General features: G+C 41.4%; 1 protein-coding gene across 1 annotated transcript in view; it reads right to left on the bottom strand.

Annotated features, from left to right (window-relative positions):
• tmem71 (transmembrane protein 71) overlaps positions 1-12,546 on the bottom strand; it is a 38,479-nt gene that overhangs the window by 23,191 nt on the left and 2,742 nt on the right. The window contains exon 2 of the mRNA XM_020532062.2: positions 204-264. The gene's annotated coding sequence lies outside the window, so the exon portion shown is untranslated. The remainder of the gene's footprint in view (positions 1-203; positions 265-12,546) is intronic.

Below are 12,546 nucleotides of genomic sequence, written 5' to 3'. Positions count from 1 at the left end.
TTTCGTTAATTGAATACTGAACAAAATGCAGCTATACAGAACAGTGCAATGGATATTTTTTTAACCAAGGAATGAAGTAAACTGATGATTGTCCAGTCTTCAACAGTCAAACACTGGATGAAGTATAGAAGAAGATCATTTAAAATTAAACATACACAAATGATTCAGATGCATATTTAGTAATTCACACTGAAGTATCATACCTTAACAAATTGCTGGGTTACAACATCAAGACTAGGCAATAGCTCTGGAATTTTTGGATTCCTAATACAAAATGGAAACAAGAATTGTTTACAAAAAGAGTTGGCTTTGGCTGGACTTATCAGCTACCATCCTATGAGAATAATTGGCCACATTCTGCATAGAGTCTGCATTTGTTGAAGCATGCACTGCATTTGCCACCTCAGATGCAAATTGGTGCTAATTTTTAAGCATTGCATCAGAAAAGGAAAAATAAGATTAAGAAAAAGACAGCAAGCAGCCACAGAATACAGAATGGCCAACTGTCAGTATGATCTCACAAGCCTGGATCACAAATGCTTCCTGAGCCCTCCCAATTGGGAATGAATCTTGAAGCATTTCCAAAGGATTTCACAGTTTCTATCGTGTTGGTATTAGTACATCAGAAGCAGCTGGGGAGTTTGGGCAGGGAGAAATGTGAGGTAATGCATTTCGGAAGGTCTAATCCAACTGGAAAATATACAGTAAATGGCAGAACCCTTAAGAGTACTGATAGGCAGAGGGATCTGGGTGTACAGGTACATAGGTCACTGAAAGTGGCAACGCAGGTGGAGAAGGTAGTCAACAAGGCATACGGCATGCTTGCCTTCATCAGCCGGGGCACTGAGTTTAAAAATTAGCAGGTAATGTTGCAGTTTTATAGAACCTTAGTTAGGCCGCATTTGGAATATTGTGTTCAATTCCGGTCGCCACACTACCAGAAGGATGTGATGGCTTTGGAGAGGGTACAGAATAGATTTACCAGGATGTTGCCTGGTATGGGGGGCATTAGCTATGAGGAATTGTTGGAGAAACTTGGGCTGTTCTCACTGGAATGACGGAGGTTGAAGGGCAACCTGATAGAGGTCTACAAGATTACGAAGAGCATGGACAGAGTGGGCAGTCAGAAGCTTTTTCCCAGGGTGGAAGAGTCAGTTACCAGGGGCCATAGGTTTAAGGTGCGAGGGGTAAGGTTTAATGGTGATGTATGAGGCAAGTTTTTTTTACACAGAGGGTGGGTGCCTGGAACTTGCTGCTGGGGGAGGTAGTGGAAGCAGATACAATGGTGACTTTTAAAGGACACCTTGACAAATGCATGACTAGGATGGAGTAGAGGGATACAGCCCCCGGAAGGGTAAGGGGTTTTAGTTGTGACGGGCAGCGTGTCGGTGCAGGATTAGAGGGCTGAAGGGCCTGTTCCTGTACTGTAATATTCTTTGTTCTTTGTTCTTGAGAAGGAAGACAATATAGATCAGGTTCTAAAGGAATTGTTTGTTTTGATTTTTGATCAGCACAAAAAGTCCTTAGGACTTTGGACTTTGCCAGTGTAAAATGGTAATATCAAATTCTGCACACCATGTGTACATTTCACTGCCCATTCACAGCCATTGAAGTCAAAAGATAAGTGAGGTATAAAATGGATAGCCAATTTGATACCACCCATTTACTACCAAAGTTATAATTACCTACAATTAGGTAAACATTTGAGTAGCTTTGTCAAGAATTAATGAGGTGATAAGACCATCCACTCTATTTTTGATGTTATTACCACCCTGCTAAGTTCAATATCATCACCATTTTAAAATGGTTACGCTGATTGCTTCAGTCTATGCAGTGAGGGGTGACTGGTCCGTCAGTTCCAGAGGCATCAGTAAAGAAGACACCCATCAAAGTAAAGCCCAGAATTACAGAGGAGCAGCAGTGTCTCTTCAAGGCCCTTAAAAACTATTCTGGATCACTGCCACACCAGGACATCAATCCTCCACGGCTATGACCACAGTCTTCAGTTCCATCTTGGTGGCAGCTCTGTCGCACCTTGCTGTGCCAAAACTAACAGTGTCCTGCACTGAAACACCTCTTTGGCATCCTACAGTCATCCAGCCAAGCAAAAACCTCAATATCGAGGCTGTCACATCAGCAGCCTAACGTCAAAGCCCCTTACTAGAGCAGTACGATAGATCAACCTGAGACAATCCTACATGACTACAGTGGATGGGTCCAGATATGATACACATCTTGTGACAGCCCCAAAGTTAAAGGTGGAGCAGCCTTCTCTGAAGCGTGAGCTGATGGATGCCTTTAAAATTATTTAACAGTTGATAGGGCAAATACAGAGAAGATGTCTCCATTTGCAGGTGGAAACAGCTAAGGACCATAAATATTAAAAAAAATAAATTCAAAAAGGAATAGCTATACCCAAAGAATCATTAGAATGTGGAGCCCGCTGTCAGAGCTAAGGCAATAATTTAGAAACAACTGAAGAGGAAGCTAGAAACTCTTGCTAAAAATGGAAAAGAAGGGCATACCATTGCGTTTGACATTAATGAAAGGGAGGAATCTCATGTGGCGTTTGTCCACTGACATGGATCATTGGGACTGAATGGTCCGGTTTGAGCTGTCAATCCAATGTAGCCCTATGTAAATTTTAAATGTATACATCCTTATTCTTTGCAGACTGGATGACATTCTTGTAATGTTCCAAGTGACTGGCATGCAGCTTTAATAACAGAGTAACTTGAGTCTGATTTTAATCTTGGTCACTAGCTCTTCAGTGATGAACAGCCAGATGCTTTTCAGCACAGGACAACCTCTTTACATTCCCTAATACTTAACATGTTTTTTATTTATAGAGCAACTGCACATTCCCATGAACTGCGCAGAGACAAATCCCCCATGACCTGTTTCCGTTCAGACAACATCTGACACATCGAAAACTGTGCAGACAGCATGAGGTCATTTCAAGTTAACATTCTGTCTTGGCAAGCCCTTACTCTAATATGAAATTGCATCTACAACTTCCTTTACATTATTAAAGTAGTTCTTCGTATTCACTTTAAACCATGCAAGGTGTATTAAAAGTTGGCAGCATCATGAAGGGTTAATTAATCTAGTCCTATTTGCCAGCATTTGGCCCTTCACAAAGCTGCCAACTTCTAATATTCAAATGAGAATTATATCTTCATGAGCCACTCATTTTTCACATTTCATTTTCACAGGGGTGAAACCAATTCTAACAAAAAGAACCACACTTCTCTACGGACAGTGCATCTCCCTCCACCTCCACCTGAAGTCCGCTCCTTTGAATGTTCTCTTCCCAAATGATTTATTAAACACCCATTTGATTGAACCTCCTCCTACAGATTAGCTCATTCAAACAGTTTTTCCTGCTGCTCTCACCAGCTGATCTGTTTAGGAATTGTTGGCACAAAAATGGCTGCTGCCTGCACAAGTGAATACCCTTCCAAACCTTTCTGAAAAGTTTTGAAGCATCAAACAGGCAATTTGTGTAACATTAAAGTCAATTACTATGTGGTGCATGGTTGACTGACAACTGGGGAAATGCACTGGGTCAAACCATAAAGATTGCTGTAAATGCCACAGCTGAAGTATTGCAAATGCGTAGAAGCATCTAAGTGTGGCATAGAAAATACCTATTGCACTTTCTATGATTTGCCCTTGGGCTACATACCAGATGTAGAATTTAATTATGAAATATTATGTATTTATGAAGATGAAGACTGTTTCAATCATACAGATTGAATTTTCATATAAGTCCTACAATATTATAATTGAAATGTTTCTATTAACAAATTTTATGAATACAGCATATTTTTGGTAAAAAATGACTCCTCTGAACAGGATGCTGACATTGACAAAATTATTCGGATTAAATTTTGAACAGGGTGCTCACATCAGAGTTTTATTGCATCAATTACATTAAACACGAACAGGTCAAGTGGCCTCGCTGGTAGGTTACAGTGATCATGCACTTTATGAGCCTTCTGCCCCCCGAACAACAAAAACATCAAATCTCTTCTGTCTCATGCATTCATACCCTTAAATGCTATTTGTTGCACTTTGCATTACCATCTGTTGGTGGTGGACAAGGTAATGGCTATGAAAGAGTTACTGTTGGAGACTGCATCAGGCTTCACCCAATCTGATGATGTCTTATGGCCTTGGCTGGCTAAAAGGCTAGATCTGATAGGATGAAGAATTATAGCTACAGAACTCCAATAATATTAGCAACGTGGGGCAGAATCTTATAGAGGGATGTGACCAACATGGACTACGGTGAGACCAGTGACAGAATTGGGCCACATGATCAGTGGTGCCAATCTCAATGTCAGGAACTACTCATGCCATCTTTTATGTTTTTCATAAACATTGTGGCAAGATTCTCATTAGACAGCAGCAAATTGCTAACTGATGGGGTTTATTGATTATTAAATACATTACTAATGGCCCACATTGCCTTGCTACTATTCAGTCTCCCATTTTACCAATGTTGACAAACAGGCTTGACATTGGGGAAAATGCAACAAGGAAATCAAAGCAGATACGAGGGAGATTCAGAACGCTGCTTGCTCTCATTGGCCTCCATGCTGGGCACTGGGTAACAATATCTCAGGGTACCTTCCATGGGCTCAGGCTACTCGTACCGCACGCCCACTGGTTTCCAACAGCTAGCTTCTGAGAACCCTTGTGGTACATCTTTGACCAACATACCATGTACTTAGAATGAGTGTGAGGTCTCAGAGAGAAGATGGTGGCACTTACCCTGGCAGAGTGGAGAAGGACGCTGAGCTTTTTCCTACAATGCTGGGCATTCGTCCAGACAGCTGAGACTGCGTGGACCTGGTCGGCAACCTCAGCTAAGGTCACCATGATCTGGCATTGTGAGCTCCACCACTGGTTGCGGTGAAAGAGAATGTCCCATGCTTGCACTGTCTCGTCCAGTCGGACCTTCAGGAGGCTGCCCACAAATCTGGGCACAGAGTTCACCCTAATTGCCATGTATGGGCAAATATCAGGAACTGTGCAGGGCTGCTCCAGATTGTCAATGATTGTCCTGGGTGCACCACGGGTTGGCAAAAATGGCACGGGTGGCACTGGATACCATTGGGGGTTTCTCTAGATATCTGCTCAGTGGCGAGTTGTTCTGGAAACGGTGCATGGTAAGATAGGCTCAAAATTGGATACGGAAGATGCTACAGAGCTGTAGAATGGAATTAAATGAGATGAGTTTGGTAAGATATGGTGATAAAACTGGTTAGGCCTTGACCTCCAAAAGCCTCAAGGCAATTTGGATTTGTTCAAAAGGAAAAAATAACCATGAGATTCAGTCGAATATCTATCTCACTAATGTAACTTATAGAGTCATACAGCACAAAAACAGTCTTTCAGTCCAACTCGTCCAGGTCAAACCAAGTTTCCAAAACTAAACCAATCCTATTTGCTAGTGTTTGGCCCATATCCTTCTAAATCTTTCCTATTCATGTACCTGTCCAAATGTCTTTCCAATGTTGCAACTGTACCTGCATCCACCATGTCCTCTGGCAGCTCATTCCACATACAAACTACCCTCTGTGAAAAATTGCCCCTCAGGTTCCTTTTAAATCTTTCTCCTCTCACTTATAATTATGCCCTCTTGTTGCTTTCATGCAATTGACCAATTTTTAGGTCAAGAGCCTCCTATTGTTTAGATTCACCAGTGGCTTTCTTCTACATCGTAAACTAAGTAGGTTCTTAGACCCAGTCAAGGAAAGGGGATGGTGGCAGCAAACTACTACAAGCTGGTTGGCACCACAGCATATACAACTATAAGAGGTTTCACATCCTAACCTCTGAGTAAAGAAGTTCCCATTGGGTTTATTAGACACTATCTTCCATTTCTGGACTTTGGTTTCAGTCTCCCCATAAGTGGGAACATTTCCTCTACGTCTAATTGTCTTTTAAGGTGGAATGGTGGCTCAGTGGTTAACACTGCTGCCTCACATCGCCAGAGATCTGTGTTCAATTCCACTCTTGGGCATCTGTCTGTATGGAGTTTGCACATTCTCCCTGTGTCTGTGTGAGTTGCCAGGTCTTCCAGTTTCCTCCTGCAGTCCAAAGGTGTGTAGGTTAGATGGATTGGCCATGCTAAATTGCCCATAGTGTTCAAGGGTGTGTAAATTAGGTGGATTATACATGGGAAATGCAAGGATACAGGTAAAAGGGTAGGGGGATGGGTCTCAATGGGATGCTTTTTGAAGGGTCGCTGTGGACTTGTTGAGCTGAATGGCTTGTTTCCGCACTGTGGGGATTCGGTGAAATGCCTGAGTTTGCTAATCCTCAAAGATGTAGCATGACATCAGCCAGCTGCAGCTCATCTTGAGCACTGGATTTAAGTTTGAGACATTTTTGCCTGCCAAAGACAGCTACTTTGACCCCTGATTAGTCTGCAACTACTACTGAATGCACATATGGACAAAATAAACATAACCAGCATGGGTTTCACCATTACAGTGCTCCCATTTTCAGGTGCAGAAATGATAGACAAACACCTATAGTTAATCTTTTGATGGTAAGGATTGAAGTTTCAAATCCTGAATCTTTGAAAAGCTGTGGAAAATAGTGGCTGCAGATTAACTTCTAAAGCTGCACTAAGATATTTAGCACAATATAATCCATTTACAGATGCCCATCGTATAAACCAGAGTTACGTAAAGTAACTGAGGCAGCAATAGTCACATGGAGCTCTGACCAATTATTACAGCAGTCTTCCTGTTCTCATTGTTCTCACCGAGGTGTCCCAACAATTTTCAAACCTCAAAGTGGGCTTACAGAAACAATGGTTTTAGAAGCACTGGTGTAAATATATCAGGAGCAAGTGAAATGTCATTAACATTCAACATAGTGTGGTATGATTTGGCAGCTATAGAAAGAAGCAAAATCTTTTGGCTAAGAGGTCTTTTGGGTAGTTTCCACAATCAGAAACAATGATATTAGGCTGAACTTTCCACCAAGAAGATCGATGATATAAAGGTTAGAGAAGATTATAGTCAAATATCATGGAATTTTTTACGTTTAAAATGCTTGGCACAAATTGCTGCTTGAGTACGGCAGTCCTACAGGGGAAAAAAATCCCAAAGCTAATGGAAATTATGTTTTCCAAGAGGTTCTCAATGAACTTACTTGCTCCAAAAAATCACTTAGTCTAGCTGTAGAATGCAGAAAGTATTCTATTCCTCAGTAAAATGCAGCAAACTAATGCTTTAATACAATCTTAAACAGAATTGGATGAAACATTTTGCTCATCCAATCACTTCATGTTGTTCAACGTCTTTCTTGTCCCTTGGCAACAACCATTGTCAGCAAAAATAAAGAAAAGCTAAAGAAAAATGATTGCAAACTATCCCAATAACTGGTGTTGCATACGAGACAGAGTCACAAGGGCTGCATTTTCAGTAATGGGTTGGCAAATGGAAATGGAAGCTGGTTCAGGGACCCCATCCTGCAAAGTGTGCTGCAGGGATGGATTGTGATGGCAAACAGGCACGGAGGCCAGGGCCACTCAACTGAGCCCAGTTGCCATGGATTCCAGACTGAAACCCTCAAAAAATTTGGCAGTGGACAGTTTTATGGGAATAAATAGAGCACAAGTCCAAGTTCTTTGAGTTTAGCTTCTGCATTTTCTGACAATCAATCTCTGACTAATAGTTGTTTTGACACAGTTTCCTACCCATTTCTTATCTGTTATGCAATGGCCTCTGAATCAAAACAGTAACCTCATCAGCGTCTAGAAATTATTGAGTAATGTTATCATATAAATGTATACATATGACATTCTTTGCTCTGGCATTTATTTTAACCATTTATCTTAACTCTCCTTAAAAACATGGAAAAAGGAATTTGATATAAGTGCATTAGGTATTTATTTGATAACGATAAATTCTACTTGTTTGCATTTCAAAGTAAAAGCTTTATAGGCCAGAACAATTAGCAGGCTCAGGTAAAGCCAACATTTCTAAATATTCAGAGATAGTAAGAACTGCAGATGCTGGAGTCAGATGTAACACAGTGTGGAGCTGGGGGAATGCAGCAGGCCAGGCAGCATCAGGGGAGCAGGAAAGTTGGGTCAGGACCCTTCTTCAGAAAAGATATTTCTAAACATTGATTTGATTTAGTTATGTGTATCGTGTTACAAAATACAGTGAAAAGTGTGGTGTAGAGTCACCACTGTCTGCGCCGTCTTAAAACACAGACAAATTACTTTAGAAATGTGACTTTATAGACTGTCAGGATCACCATTGACACTAAAATGAACTTGAAAATTCAAGATAAAACACTTTTTCAGACTTCGTAAGGATACCGATGATCAATTAGTGGCCCTTAATAATTCGGGCATCTTTCTTACACAAAACCATACCGAATTTACTGCACTGAAACAGGCCTCTCAGCTGTATGGTATTTTTATTTTATTTTATTTATTCACAACATGTGGGAATTGCGAATATTTGTCCTCAAGAAGTTTACGGTGAGCTGCCCTCTTTGTAGAGCGTGGGTAGGTAGGCGCACAGTGCTCATAGGAGGGGACTTTGAGGATATTAACCCAGAGACAGAAGGAATTATGACTTAGGGCAAGTTAAGATGCTATATGGTTTGGACAAACCTGCCTCCATCCCAAGACCTTCCTCCCTGTGTCAAGCACAACAGACCTTTTGGGGGCCCAGGTCCTGGTTATTGGGTTCGTATATACCCTTCCAACCCCGTGCTCTGGGTGGTGATACTCCAATGCATTTTCTGTCCTTGTTTTTCTTAATGACAGATTTCATAGGTTTGGAAAGTGTATTTGAAGCAAATGCAACGGGTTACTGCAGAACGTCTTGTGGATAGTACTTGCTGCTGCCACTGTGTATTAGTCATGGAGGGAGTGACTGTTGTGACTGAAGTGGATGTGATGCCAACCAAGTGGGCTGCTTTGTTCTGGACTGGTCTCAATTTTCTTGAGTGTTGATGGGGCTGCATTCATTCAGGCGAGTGCAGTGTATTCCATTCTACCTCCTGACTTGTGCCTTGTAGATGGTGGATGGGCTTGGAGGCTTCAGCAGGTAAAATTGCTCATCACAAAATTCCTATCTTTCAACCTGCTCTTGCAGCCACATTGTTTATATGGCTAGTCCAGCTCAGTTTCTGGTCAATGGTAACTCTCAGATGTTGATAGTATGGGATTCAGCTGTTGAACACCAAGAGACGGTTTGTCAGCTTTTATCCTTCACATGTATTTCTCTGACTCTCTTACATCTCACCATATCTGGCTACTTTGACAATGGTATTATTTTTCAGGGGGTTCAGTTAGTTCAGTTTGCGAGGTGACTAGAGTATGGTGCAGAAAAACACCAATAGTGTGGGGTTCAATATCCCTACCAGCTCTGATAGTTCTTGGGATTTGCCTTTCCCTGTTGTGATATCAAGGCATTGGCCACAATTAACAATCCTTTATTTTGAAAATTAGGAAGGAAGTGACAGGTAATGCAGCTCTGCACAGATTATAATAAAAAAAGACTGGAAATGAAATAGATTGCTAAGGAAGTTGTTGTCTGGAAGACTGAAGTTGCTTTCTTTTAAAAAAAACCGCTTCAAACCAGCACAGGATATACGTAACAAATGCCCCATGGGTGACTGGGTTGATTTTGCTCCACCAGATGTGCTGATAAAAAATATTAGAAAATTCTTTCAGCACTGAACAAAGACAACGTAAAACTTAGAAGAAATCAATCCCTGCAATGTGAGTTTCTTTGAAAAAGGCTTTGTACTTCAGCATTTTAAAACAGATTCAGGTTGTTTATTTTCAAATTTGAACCCATACCACAAATACAAGATGAATTCTGTGGTTAGCACCGGAAACAGCTCTGTTTCTGCTCTGTTCAGCAATTCTGCAATGTAAAGAGGAACAACTAACAAAGAGAACGACATGAACAACTTAGCAGAAAATATTAACTCTACAACATTACATAGCACTTCTTTTTTTTAAAAGATATATTCTTTACATCCCTGCAATGTATGAGCAACGATTGTAATTTCATTTTCTCCTGTTTATCCAGCGGTGTGTACAAAATCTTTGATGACATTTAACTAAAGGCTGCAATTTATATGAGCTTCTGGCAGGTCCTAGAGCAAGCAATTACTTTGAAAATGCCCCATGAGCAATTGTTAATATGTTCACTATCAGGTACATTTGTATAGTCATAAAGACACAGTAGACATCAGCATCTATAACCAGAAAAGATCGATCAGTTGTTGGGGTTTGAACCCATTTGTGATGAGAGATTCACAGCGAAAAGGTTTTCCTTACTCTTTTCAGATATTCATGCTTATTTTATATATTTCCTACATTTTCTATTTGTCATTAGATATCTACAAATCCTTGCCACCAAACCTTTGCAAAACATCTTCACCTCGCTTTTACAAAATACTCTTCAATTATTTAATAAATTTGTTGAGCCATGGAAAAGGCATCAACAAGGGAATTTAGTACAAAAACAAATCATCAGAATTAAATGGGCTTTATCCATAGATTCCATGCTTTATGAAAGGTCATCAACCTGAAACACAGCTGTTTTTCTCTCCATAGAAGTTGCCAGACCTGCTGAGTATTTCCAGCACTTTCTGTTTCAAGCAGCATACAATATTTAACTTAAAGAACCCTGTTCAGCAACTTAACCAAGTAATACCCTAGGTAGAAATCTTCAGAACAATCCAAGGCATTTTAAAAAGCATGATGCAGAAAGGTCAGAAGGTAGTCTTTCACAATGCTCCAGAATGTTTCAGAGATAGTAGGAACTGCAGATGCTGGAGAATCTGAGATAACAAGGTATAGAGCTGGATGAACACAGCAGGCCAAGCAGCATCAGAGGAGCAGGAAGGCTGACGTTGCGGGCCTAGACCCTTCTTCAGAAAATTCTTCAGACCCTTCCATTTTCTGAAGAAGGGTCTAGGCCCAAAACATTAGCCTTCCTGCTCCTCTGATGCCGCTTGGCCTGCTGCGTTCATCCAGCTCTACACCTTGTTATCTCTTATGCTCCAGAATGTTGGTTTGTTCATTATATGGTTCAATTTCAAGTACCTCACATCTATAAAGCCCAGCAGGTCTGGCAGCATCTGTGAAGGAAAAAAACAAGAGTTAACGTTTCGGGTCCGGTGACCCTTCCTCAGAACTGATGTTGGCTGGGAAAATGTCTGTTTATATGCAGAAAAAAGGAGGGGAATGGGTAGGGAGTAAACGATAGGATAAAGCCTAAAGAAAGAGAAGAGCAGTTGGACGGACAAAGAGTTGATAACAATCAGGCTGGGAGGGTGAATAGCTGTAAATGGGGACTATTAGTGACTAACAACAGGGGGTGTGTAATGGCAGGCTAAATGGTAACAAGGCCTGATGTGTGGGGTAGGCGGCTGGGACATGGGAGAGTTTAGGCCCTAAAATTATTGATCTCGATATTGAGTCCGGAGGGCTGCAGGGTCCCCAAGCACAAAACGAGGTGTTGTTTTTCTAGATTGCATTGAGCTTCGCTGGAACACTGCAGCAAGCCAGAGACAGAGATATTGGTCAGGGAACAGGGTGGTGTGTTAAAGTGGCAGGCAACGGGTAGTTCAGGGTCTTTTTTTGCGAGCAGAATGTAGATGTTCTCCGAAGCAGCCATGCAGCCTATGCTTTGGTTCCCCAATGTAGAGGAGACCACATTGTGAGCAGTGGATGCAATAGACTGGATTCTGGGAAGTGCAGGTAAAGTGTTGCTTCACCTGGAAGGTATGTTTGGGCCCTTGGACACTGGGGAGGGAGGAGGGAAATGGGCAGGTGTTGCACCTTCCCATGGGTCTGGGTGGGATGCTCCGAGGGTCAGTGTGGATTTGTTGGGCCGAAGGGCCTGTTTCCACACTGTAGGGATTCTATTAAGAAAAAAGTGTTGAGGAAAGAGTCCAGAGAGTAGAGTCAAAGTGGCTGAAGACTCAACTATCAAATATTTAGGGGTAGGATGTGTCATTTTGTCTGATTAGTATCTGCTTCTTCTGGGAATGTAAGAAAATAGGAAGATAGAATAATTGGAACAGAAAAACATCATTTAGCTCCTTGAGCTATTCAATGAACACACACAATAGTCCCTTGCGTATCAGAAATCTATTAAATGTCACTTGTGAACCAGTATCAACTGGCAATTAGGAAGCGGGTTCTAAACTTCAATCATCCCAGGGCCATGCTCTCCTGTCTGCCCCAAGCTTTGCCACTTCACAAGTTCAAACCTGTGCTCTATTGTTCTGATACTTAGACATGCCTGAAAACATTGCACATTATTTGCTCCACGTCATCCCCAGCAACTGCTAAACGAAAGCACAATGCTTCCCAATCCCAGAGGAAATTGGGGATATAGAGCAGATGGACTGAGCAAATGAGTCTTGTCTGGCAAATATTTCTGCGACACATGCCCAAACGTGTTTGAATGGTGAGGTTGTCATTTGTACATTGTTGCTGTTATGCTGATATCAATAAAACAGATTCATAAATTAACA

The sequence above is a fragment of the Rhincodon typus genome, chromosome 4 (assembly GCF_021869965.1).
Source record: "Rhincodon typus isolate 14 chromosome 4, sRhiTyp1.1, whole genome shotgun sequence".
Lineage (NCBI taxonomy): Eukaryota > Metazoa > Chordata > Chondrichthyes > Orectolobiformes > Rhincodontidae > Rhincodon > Rhincodon typus.
Note: the sequence above shows the minus strand (reverse complement) of the source record. Positions and strands in the feature narration are given on the sequence as shown.